Genomic DNA, 11698 nt, shown 5'->3' on the forward strand with positions numbered 1-11698 from the left:
TTATACCACTTAGAACGTCTTAAAATGGCTTAAATTGGTGTCTTGAAATCAAGTATTTTGTGTATTTGATGCGTTTTTCTAGTGTTTATGCATTTCAGGATATTAGTTGCATTTCGGGGGAGGAATCATCAAGAATAAGCCTTGGCATGTGTTCACCATTGCGAGAGGAAAGGAACGGACAGATTACGGCGAAGAAACGGAGCAAACTTGGATTTTTTCCAGTGGAGGCCTACGCGCCCGCGCAGCTATGCTGAGCGGCCGCGCAGCAACCTACGCGCCCGCGCATCTATGCTGAGCGGCCGCGCAGGGTCGGGAATTTTGCTGAATTACTTTAGACTTCTACTTCTGTTTGGCTTCCAACTTCTATGTAATTTGAGTTTTGTGGGACTATTATATAAGTAGATTTGAGACGTTTTCACAGAGAGGATTAAGAAGAAGAAGATTGTGTTTTACGCAAGAAGCGAAGGAGATAAGGAAGAAGACCGATTTAGCACACCGCAACGAAGAGGAAGCATATTTTCATTGTGATTCTTGTTTCATTGTAACGTTGGATGCTAGTTTTCTTGCTTTGACTTATTTACTCTTGTGACGTACTCTGTTTTAATATAATTAGTTTAGTTATTATTTTCTTGTGTTTGTTTATCATGATTTCATATGAACCCATGATGGCGATAAGTTCTATTATGGGCTAATCGTGATCATGGGGTTGCAACGGATTTATTATGGAATTCTTTAGTTAATTGTTTAATACTTTAGTGTGTGATGATTGCTTTATATCTAGTATTGGTTGTGCGTATTCGTCTTATGTGCGTCGCAAACATATAAGATAGGGTGTTAATCTCTTGTGAAGCGACGGTGGATCTTGAGATTTAGAACTTGCCATGCTAGCATAGGTTCATGTACGTTGTGCATGATTAGTGGGTAACTCTAACAGTTTTATTTGCCCTATGTAATCAAAAAGGAATAACTTGTGCTTAAATCATTGTGTTGTCAATTTCTGTAGACATATAGGAACTCAACATAATTGATGACTATTCGACTTCTATCTTAATTGTGGATGCTTGGTAGAATGGTATTAGTACAATGAAAGTTGGCTTTTATCAGTTTCGTGTTATTCGATTAATATCATCACTGTCACATGCTAAAGGTAATAACAATGGTTATAGAAGGAAGTAATAATGAAGTTGTGATCTCATGAGTGTTTATTATTGATAAATTGAAGTGTTAGTTAAGTGGTTAATTAAGTAGTTAATTATAGTTAATATTTAATCAACAATTTTAAGTGTTATTATCTTAACATTGAGAAGTAATCATACATTGGTGAGTGAGTTTAATTAGACAATAATTTAGTCTGAGTCTCTGAGGGAACGAACTAGAAAATATTCTATATTACTTGCGAACGCGTATACTTGCGTGAATATTAGCGCGTGTTTTCGCCCTAACAAGTTTTTGGCGCCGCTGCCGGGGACTCGGCGTATTTGTTTAGTTTATGTACTTACCATCATTAGTCATTAGGACTCAGTGATTAGGACATAGTAGTTACTTATTTTTTTTGGTTGTGTTTCAGGTACTTTAGCAAGCGTTTATGCAAACTCGTTCTCGTGCTCGCAAGAGGACTTTAGATACAGCTGAGGAGACAGACGAAGTTCTTGATATTCCGGAGAAGTTAGATTTTGAGGATTCAGATTCAGGAACTGAGCAGAAAGAACCAGTAAACATGGGAGATCGTATTGTTCAAGCTGATCCAGCTCTTATGGATTTTTCTCGGCCTAAAATTGATGACATTCAGTCAAGCATCGTTCATCCGGCTATTCAAGCTAACACCTTTGAAATCAAGCCGGGCACTATTCAGATGGTGCAGAATTCTGTTTCTTTTGGAGGAGCGGCAACTGAAGACCCCAACATGCACATAAGGAATTTTGTCGAGATCTGCAGCACTTTTAAGTATAATGGCGTGACTGATGAGGCTATCAAGTTGAGGCTTTTCCCATTCTCACTAAGGGACAAGGCTAAAGACTGGTTACATTCTGAACCAGCTGGGTCCATCACTACGTGGCAAGATCTTGCGCAAAAGTTTCTGGTGAAGTTTTATCCGATGGCAAAGACTGCTGCTATGAGGAGTGCTCTTACTCAGTTTGCGCAGCAACCTACAGAATCTATGTGCGAGGCTTGGGAACGCTACAAAGAAATGTTGAGAAAATGTCCACATCATGGAATGCCGGATTGGATGGTGATCACTAGTTTCTATAATGGTTTGGGGGCCCAATCTCGGCCCATGCTCGATGCAGCAGCTGGAGGTGCCTTATGGGCTAAAAGCTATACTGAGGCGTATAATCTTATCGAGACGATGGCTTCAAATGAGCATCAAAACCCAACTCAGAGGATGACGTCAGGCAAGGTAGCAGGTATTCTGGAAGTTGATGCAGCCACTGCTATTGCAGCCCAGCTCCAAGCGCTATCAATGAAGGTTGATTCTCTGGCTACGTATGGAGTTAATCAAATAGCTATGGTTTGTGAGCTTTGTGCAGGTTCTCATGCTACGGATCAGTGTTCTCTTGTAAACGAATCTGTTCAGTATGTGAATAATTATCAGCGACAACAGTAGCCTGTGCCAGCGACCTATCATCCTAACAACAGAAATCATCCAAATTTCAGCTGGGGGAATAATCAGAATGCTATTCAGCCACCATATCAGCAAGGAGTGAGTAAACATTTTAACCCACCTGGATTCCAGCAACCACAGCAGTATGCTACAAGGCAATCATATCCTCAACAGGGAAGTGCAGCTGCACCTACTAGTGCTGATTTTGAGGAACTTAAGCTGTTGTGCAAGAGTCAGGCGGTTTCTATCAAGACCTTGGAAAATCAAATTGGTCAATTAGCCAATGCAGTGCTCAATCGTCAACCTGGCACTCTTCCCAGTGACACGGAAGTACCAGGCAGGAAGGAAGCTAAAGAGCAAGTCAAGGCTATTACCTTAAGGTCTGGAAAAGTAGCTGATGCTGAAAAGGCAAAAGAAGTAGAAGCTGAAATTAGAGGTGAAGAATCTAAGCAAAAGGAGAAAGCGGCGGAACCAAGGAAGACTACTGTTGAACACACTCTTCCTGAGGCTAATACAGGGGAGAAACAGCTCTATCCTCCACCACCTTTTCCTAAGAGATTGCAGCAACAAAAGCTGGATAGACAGTTCGGGAAGTTTCTAGAGGTGTTCAAGAAACTTCACATCAATATACCTTTCGCTGAGACTCTGGAACAAATGCCTAGTTATGTGAAGTTTATGAAGACTATTCTTTCAAGGAAGGTGAAACTGGATGACCTTGAAACCGTTGCTCTCACGGAAGAATGCAGCGCTGTTCTGCAACAAAAGTTACCACCAAAACTGAAAGATCCAGGAAGCTTCACCATTCCTTGCACAATTGGCAATCTGACGTTTGACAAGTGCCTTTATGATTTGGGAGCAAGCATTAATCTAATGTCGTTGTCGATCTTTAAAAAACTAGATCTGCCTGATCCAAAACCCACGTACATGTCACTACAATTGGCTGACCGTTCCATTACTTACCCAAAGGGCATAGTTGAGGATGTGCTCGTCAAAGTGGATAAGCTCTTCTTTCCAGCAGATTTTGTTATTCTGGATTTTGAGGAAGATAAGAAGATTCTCATAATCTTGGGGAGGCCTTTCTTGGCTACTGGCCGTACCTTGATAGATGTGCAAAAAGGTGAACTTACTATGCGGGTCCAAGATCAGGATGTGACCTTCAACGTATTCAAGGCAATGAAATTCCCTACAGAAGATGAGGAGTGCTTAAAAGTGGATGTGATTGATTCTGCGGTTACTTCGGAACTCGATCACATGCTAATGTCTGATGCATTGGAAAAGGCCTTAGTGGGGGATTTTGACAGCGATGATGAAGATAGCAACGAGCAATTACAATATCTGAACGCTTCTCCCTGGAAGCGAAAGCTGGACATACCATTTGAATCTCTTGGTACTTCTGACCTCAAGAACGCTGAAGGGAAGCTCAAACCATCAATAGAGGAAGCACCTACCTTGGAGCTCAAGCCATTACCTGAACACTTGAGGTATGCTTTTTTAGGTGATTCATCTACGTTACCTGTTATTATTTCATCTGACCTTTCAGGTAGTGAGGAAGACAAGCTCTTAAGGATTTTGAGAGAATTCAAATCGGCTATAGGATGGACCATAGCAGACATCAAGGGGATAAGTCCTTCATATTGTATGCATAAAATTCTGCTAGAGGAAGGTAGTAAGCCAACTGTGGAACAGCAGTGAAGACTGAATCCCATCATGAAGGAGGTGGTGAAGAAAGAAATTCTGAAATGGCTAGATGCAGGCATCATTTATCCTATTTCTGACAGCTCGTGGGTGAGCCCCGTACAATGTGTACCTAAGAAGGGAGGTATCACTGTGGTCGCAAATGAAAAGAATGAGCTCATCCCTACTCGAACAGTTACAGGATGGAGGGTATGCATGGATTATAGAAAATTGAACAAAGCCACAAGGAAGGATCACTTCCCTCTTCCATTTATTGATCAGATGCTTGACAGATTGGCGGGACATGAGTATTTTTGTCTTCTGGATGGTTATTCCGGGTATAATCAGATTTGTATTGCACCAGAGGATCAGGAAAAGACTACCTTCACTTGTCCATTTGGCACATTTGCTTTTCGCAGAGTTTCGTTTGGGTTATGTGGCGCACCGGCCACCTTTCAGAGATGTATGATGGCTATATTCTCTGACATGATTGGAAATAACGTCGAAGTGTTCATGGATGACTTCTCCGTCTTTGGACACTCATATGATGAATGTTTGAATAATCTGCGTGCCGTACTCAAAAGATGTGTGGAAACTAATTTGGTGCTTAATTGGGAGAAATGTCATTTTATGGTGCGTGAAGGCATTATCCTTGGGCATAAGGTCTCTAGCAAGGGTCTGGAGGTGGACAAGGCCAAGGTGGGAGTCATTGAAAATCTTCCCCCACCTAATTCTGTGAAAGGAATCCGTAGTTTTCTTGGTCATGCGGGTTTTTATCGGCGATTCATCAAGGACTTTTCAAAGATATCTAAGTCGTTGTGCAATTTGCTTGAGAAAGATGTGCCTTTCAAATTTGATGATGAATGTTTGGCAGCATTCGAGACTCTCAAGGAGAGTTTGATCACGGCACCAGTCATTACAGCACCAGATTGGACAGAACCATTTGAGATGATGTGTGATGCGAGTGATTATGCGGTAGGTGCAGTTCTGGGACAGCGCAAGAAAAATCTCTTCCATGTGGTCTACTATGCGAGTAAGACTTTAAATGGTGCCCAATTGAACTACACCACTACTGAGAAGGAGCTTTTGGCTATAGTTTTTGGCTTTGAGAAATTTCGATCTTATCTGCTTGGTACGAAAGTAACAGTATTCACTGATCATGGAGCTATTCGCTATCTGGTTTCTAAGAAGGATTCGAAGCCGAGACTCATTCGTTGGGTGCTTTTACTTCAGGAATTTGAGTTAGAGATCAAAGATAGAAAAGGTACTGAGAATCAAGTAGCTGACCATCTCTCTAGGTTGGAGAATCCCGATTCTACTTCACAAGATAGGACGTTAATCAATGAATCTTTTCCGGATGAGCAGTTGTTTGCAATTCAGGAGGAAGAACCATGGTTTGCAGATATTGTAAACTATCTCGTCAGCAATATAATGCCTCTTAATTTGACATCCGCTCAAAAGAAGAAGTTTCTGCATGAGGTGAAGTGGTATATGTGGGATGAACCATATTTTTTTAGACAGGGAGCTGACCAGATCATCAGGAGATGTATCCCGTTCTGTGAGACGGAGGGGATATTACGAGACTGCCATTCCACGGTTTATGGGGGACACTATGGAGGTGAGAAGACGGCAGCTCGTATTCTGTAAGCAGGTTTTTTCTGGCCTACTTTGTTCAAGGATGCTCATCAGTTTGTTTTAAGGTGTGATCGTTGCCAAAGAGTGGGAAATTTGTCAAGGAAGGATGAAATGCCATTAAATGTGATGCTTGAAGTCGAGGTCTTTGATGTATGGGGAATCGATTTCATGGGGCCTTTTATCTCGTCTTGCAATAATCAGTACATCTTGCTGGCAGTCGATTATGTCTCAAAATGGGTCGAAGTTAAAGCTTTACCGACAAATGATGCAAAGGCAGTACTAAATTTTCTTCATAAGCAAATTTTCACAAGGTTTGGAACACCTCGGGTAATCATAAGTGATGAAGGATCGCATTTTTGCAACCGTAAGTTCACTTCTATGATGCAGCGTTATAATTTGAATCATCGAGTAGCTACTGCCTATTATCCGCAAACAAATGGTCAAGCGGAAGTGTCTAACAGAGAGATAAAGCGCATTCTAGAGAAGGTTGTTTGTCTGTCAAGGAAGGATTGGTCTTTAAAGCTCGATGAAGCTGTTTGGGCTTACAGAACAGCATACAAAACTCCACTTGGGATGTCACCGTTCCAGTTGGTGTACGGTAAGGGATGTCATCTACCTGCGGAGCTTGAGCATAAGGCCTACTGGGCATTGAAGAAGTTGAACCTGGATTTAGATGCAGCTGGTAAGAAAAGAATGCTTCAGCTTAATGAACTGGATGAATTTCGACTTCAAGCGTACGAAAATAACAAAATGTATAAGGAAAAGGTGAAGAGGTGGCACGATAGGAAGCTACATCCAAAGTTATTTGTGCCAGGGCAACAAGTTCTCTTATTCAACTCTCGGCTCCGACTTTTTCCTGGGAAGTTGAAATCAAGGTGGTCTGGACCTTTTATTGTCAAAACTGTGTTTCCACATGGAGCGGTGGAAATTTTTGAGAATGATCCGGACCAAGCATTCAAGGTTAACGATCAGCGGTTGAAGCACTACTATGGGGACATGGCAAATCGAGAAGTGGTTAGTGCCATTTTGTTGACTACTTGAGCAGGGTACGAAACGTCAAGCTAATGACGAAAAAGAAGCGTTGCGTGGGAGGCAACCCATGAATTATTGTTACAGGAACCCTTAGAAGTTAATAACCTATCCAAAAACACAAAAAAATCAGAAAAAAGGGGCTGAAAAAATTTTTTTCCAGAGACTCTCTGCGCGCCCGCGCAGCTATGCTGAGCGGCCGCGCAGCTTGCTGCGCGCCCGCGCAGAAATGCTGAGCGGCCGCGCAGCTTGCTGCGCGCCCGCGCAGAAATGCTGAGCGGCCGCGCAGGGGTCGAGTTCCAGAAAATTTTTTACAGTTCAGAAAAAAAAAACACAAAACACAAAAACCCATCACAGCCCATAAACCCATGAATTCTTTTCCCATTACCCCATGATTTTATCCCTCAACCCCACTCCTAATCTAATTTAACCTACTCCACACCCTATATATACATACACCTATCCCACATATCTCCCACAAACTTCCTACACTTAAACCCTCTCATAAACATCAAAAATCAGTTCTTACACACTTTTATTCACAAATCAATGGCACCCAAGAGAGCACGCACTATTGACAGCAGCAGCACAGTTCCTACTGCTGATTCATCAAGGGTAACTGCTGCAAGGCCTCGGTTAACTGACAGAGCTGCGGAGGAGGAGTACACTAGGCTGTTGGGGAAGCCGATTCTGAAGGAGAGGGGGTTTTTACCATCAGGGAGGGATGGTGAGTTGTTGCCCATGATTGCAGAGAAGGGGTGGATAGCTTTTTGTGAGTCACCCGAAGCAGTACCGATGAGTGTTGTTCGCGAGTTCTACGCGAACGCGAAGGCTGAAAAGAATGGGTTTTCTGTAGTTCGTGGGCTGACGGTTGATTATCATCCTGCGGCGATTCGCCGTGTGATTGGACAGCGAGAGAGGAAGCCCGAGGAGGAGAACTGGAATGAAAAGACTGCTGAGGATTTTGACTTGGATTTGATTTGTGCGACTCTCTGTCGACCGGGCACAGTTTGGAACCGCAGTCCAGCCAATAATGAGTATCGTCACTTTCCGGCGATCGCCATGAACAGGTATGCCCGTGCATGGAATGCATTTATATGTGCTAATATTTTGCCTTCTTCACATGCACACGAGGTCACAGTTAAGAGAGCACAGTTGTTGTGGGGAATTCTGAATGAGGAATACTATGTGGACCTTGGTGAGTTTATTTACCAAGGAATTCTGAAGTTTTTGAGGGGAGCAAAGCATATGAACATCCCTTATGCATCCACGGTTACGAAGCTATGCCGAGCAGTAGGAGTGAATTGGCCGGCTCATGAGCAGTTGCAGTTGCCAGCAGCTCCGATAGATTCTGGCACTCTGAATGGGATGCAGGAGTGGACCGGTGGTGAGCCTGAGGAGCATGGGCTGGGTTATCGTCTTCCAGGAGGACGTCCAGCACGAGGTGCTATTATGGCTAGGCCAGGGCGTGGTGAGGCTGGTTCTTCGAGAGCTCAGGAGGGTGCTGGGATGGGTGATGCCCAGTATAGGAGGCTTTCACGACGGATGGATGCCATGTATGAGACGCAGAGCAGGTTTGCTCAGGAGCTCACCCTTGCGTTAGGGACTGCTTTTCGAGGCCTTGGAGCTGATATCCAGTGGCCAGTTTTTTGTGAGGACTCTGCATACCCGCCGCCTGATACTCCACCCACTGAGGGTGATGATGATGATGACTCCGAGTAGGTATACCCTGTGTTCCTTTCTACTACCTTCACTGGGGACAGTGAAGATTTTAAGTTTGGGGGTGGTAGTTAAGGAATATTTTGTGTGTGTCATATAGCTGCATATTCATGATAGTTAGTTCATATAGTTGCATAATTTTTGCCATATAAGTTTTTTTTTATATAGCTTTATTTGTTTGTCATATCATATAGCTCATGCATATACCATGATCCCTTTTGCAATGATTTATCGACTGAATTGTGATATTGATGCGAGTGTAGTGATAGCATTAAAGTGATATTAAGTTGTGTAGGTTGATATGCATGCTAGAAGCACTTGTATTTTCACTAAGTCTTAGAGAATGCTTAAGGGCTAGATTGTTGTTATGATCTGATTATTTTCGAGGATAATCTATTTATTATGCTTAGAATTTGATAATAGGTTCTTAGTGGTAAAGGCATGAAAAAGAAAAAAATGGAGTAAAAATGGAATTTGTTGCTAGTTGTGGCTAGGCGTCAAATGGCTAGTAGCCGGCTCGCATGTTATGCGAGTAGTCTAGGGTTGAGCAAGATGGAGCGAAACGCACTTGCTCAGAAAAAAGAAAAAAAAAAAATTTTTTTTGCATAATTGATCAAGAGTGGGCTCTTTGGTATTCGAGTTATTAAGTTCTTAGGGGACTTTGTGCCTAGTGACCTAAGGCTTTTAGAGTCTGGGATCCGCTAACCTAACGCTCGTTGCATGGATACCATTGTATAAGTCTTTTGTGGACCTCACTCATTGCACGGTCAAATAAGCATTTGAGTTGTAAATAAAAAGCACGATTCAGTAGTAAGCTCTAGAGTTCTTGTAGTGTTGTATATCACTTTGTGCCTAGAATTTTTATTCTTTGTATAATCGTAGGATTTCCTTGAGGATAGTCTAGTTATAGTAATTGGTCTAGTTCCGAAGCATATCTGTTATGCATTTGCACACACCACGTTTCTGGCTATATGTCCGTTTGCATGAGTTTATTGATCTTTAGTGTTTAACTACATTCGTTGAGATGTGACAATTTGGTTGGTTAATTGTAGTAAGGGGGATCGTTGCATTTTCATATAGATTGCATTCATGCATATTTTTATTTATTTTGAGTCTGTGACGCTTGAGGACAAGAATCGATTTAAGTTTGGGGGTGTGATAAGTGGCATTTTATACCACTTAGAACGTCTTAAAATGGCTTAAATTGGTGTCTTGAAATCACGTATTTTGTGTATTTGATGCGTTTTTCTAGTGTTTATGCATTTCAGGGTATTAGTTGCATTTCGGAGGAGGAATCATCAAGAATAAGCCTTGGCATGTGTTCACCATTGCGAGAGGAAGAGAACGGGCAGATTACGGCGAAGAAACGGAGCAAACCGGGAATTTTTCCAGTAGGGTCTTGCGCGCCCGCGCAGCAATGCTGAGCGGCCGCGCAGCAGCCTTGCGCGCCCGCGCAGAAATGCTGAGCGGCCGCGCAGGGTCGGGGAAAAAGCTGAATTATTTTAGACTTCTACTTCTGTTTGGCTTCCAACTTCTATGTAATCTGAGTTTTATGGGACTATTATATAAGTAGATTTGAGACGTTTTCATAGAAAAAAAAAGAAGGAGATTATGTTTTAAATTGTGTTGGCGCAAGAAGCGAAGGAGATAAGGAAGAAGACCGATTTAGCACACTGCAGCGAAGAGGAAGCATATATTCTTGTGATTCTTGTTTCGTTGTAACGTTGGATGCTAGTTTTCTTGCTTTGACTTATTTACTCTTGTGACGTACTCTGTTTTAATATAATTAGTTTAGTTATTATTTTCTTGTGTTGATTATCATGATTTCATATGAACCCATGATGGCGATAAGTTCTATTATGGGCTAATCGTGATCATGGGGTTGCAACGGATTTATTATGAAATTCTTTAGTTAATTGTTTAATACTTTAGTGTGTGATGATTGCATGATATCTAGTATTGGTTTTGCGTATTCGTCTTATGTGCGTCGCGAACATATAAGATAGGGGGTTAATCTCTTGTGAAGCGACGGTGGATCTTGAGATTTAGAACTTGCCATGCTAGCATAGGTTCATGTACGTTGTGCATGATTAGTGGGTAACTCTAACAGTTTTATTTGCCCTCTGTAATCAAAAGGAATAACTTGTGCTTAAATCGTTGTGTTGTCAATTTCTGTAGACATATAGGAACTCAACATAATTGATGACTATTCAACTTCTATCTTAATTGTGGATGCTTGGTAGAATGGTATTAGTACAATGAAAGTTGGCTTTTATCAGTTTCGTGTTATTCGATTAATATCATCACTGTCACATGCTAAAGGTAATAACAATGGCTATAGAAGGAAGTAATAATGAAGTTGTGATCTCATGAGTGTTTTATTATTGATAAATTGAAGTGTTAGTTAAGTGGTTAATTAAGTAGTTAATTATAGTTAATATTTAATCAACAATTTTAAGTGTTATTATCTTAACATTGAGAAGTAATCATACATTGGTGAGTGAGTTTAATTAGACAATAACTTAGTCTGAGTCTCTGAGGGAACGAACTAGAAAGTATTCTATATTACTTGCGAACGTGTATACTTGCGTGAATATTAGTGCGTGATTTCGCCCTAACAGAAACCCAATCAATATCCAAACCACTACCCTCAATTCCTGAACCAATTGTACCTGACCCCTTCATGAACATTCATGGTGAAACAATCATTCCCAAGGAGGAACCAATTGATTGGGACACCATCAAATTGCCCACCTTCCTAACCTCTTCTCCACCATCAAAGAAGCAGAAAAGAAGAATCAAATCAACACCCTCTAAAGCCTCAATCAAATTCACACAGAAGCCTAAGCCTAAACCTCAAACCTCTAAAGATGATTATGTTCACATCTGTGACATAAAAGAATTTTCAGACATTGAACTCTATCTGGATGAGCTGGAGGAAGTAAGGGGAATAGCTGCCTACAGACAGCTACCAGAAAGACTAGTGTTCAAATACAAAGGAGCTGGGGAAAGAACATGGCCTCTTCACAGAATTCTGAA

At 41.7% G+C, this 11698-nt stretch overlaps 1 non-coding gene across 1 annotated transcript; it reads right to left on the reverse strand.

Moving 5' to 3' along the window:
• Positions 1 to 2110: 2110 nt before the first annotated feature.
• Positions 2111 to 2217, reverse strand: LOC141675766 (small nucleolar RNA R71). Its single transcript, XR_012556401.1, has one exon. It is a non-coding gene; the product is annotated as a small nucleolar RNA R71 (small nucleolar RNA).
• Positions 2218 to 11698: the final 9481 nt, after the last annotated feature.

This window comes from Apium graveolens, chromosome 7, assembly GCF_009905375.1.
Source record: "Apium graveolens cultivar Ventura chromosome 7, ASM990537v1, whole genome shotgun sequence".
NCBI classification, from domain to species: Eukaryota; Viridiplantae; Streptophyta; class Magnoliopsida; order Apiales; family Apiaceae; genus Apium; species Apium graveolens.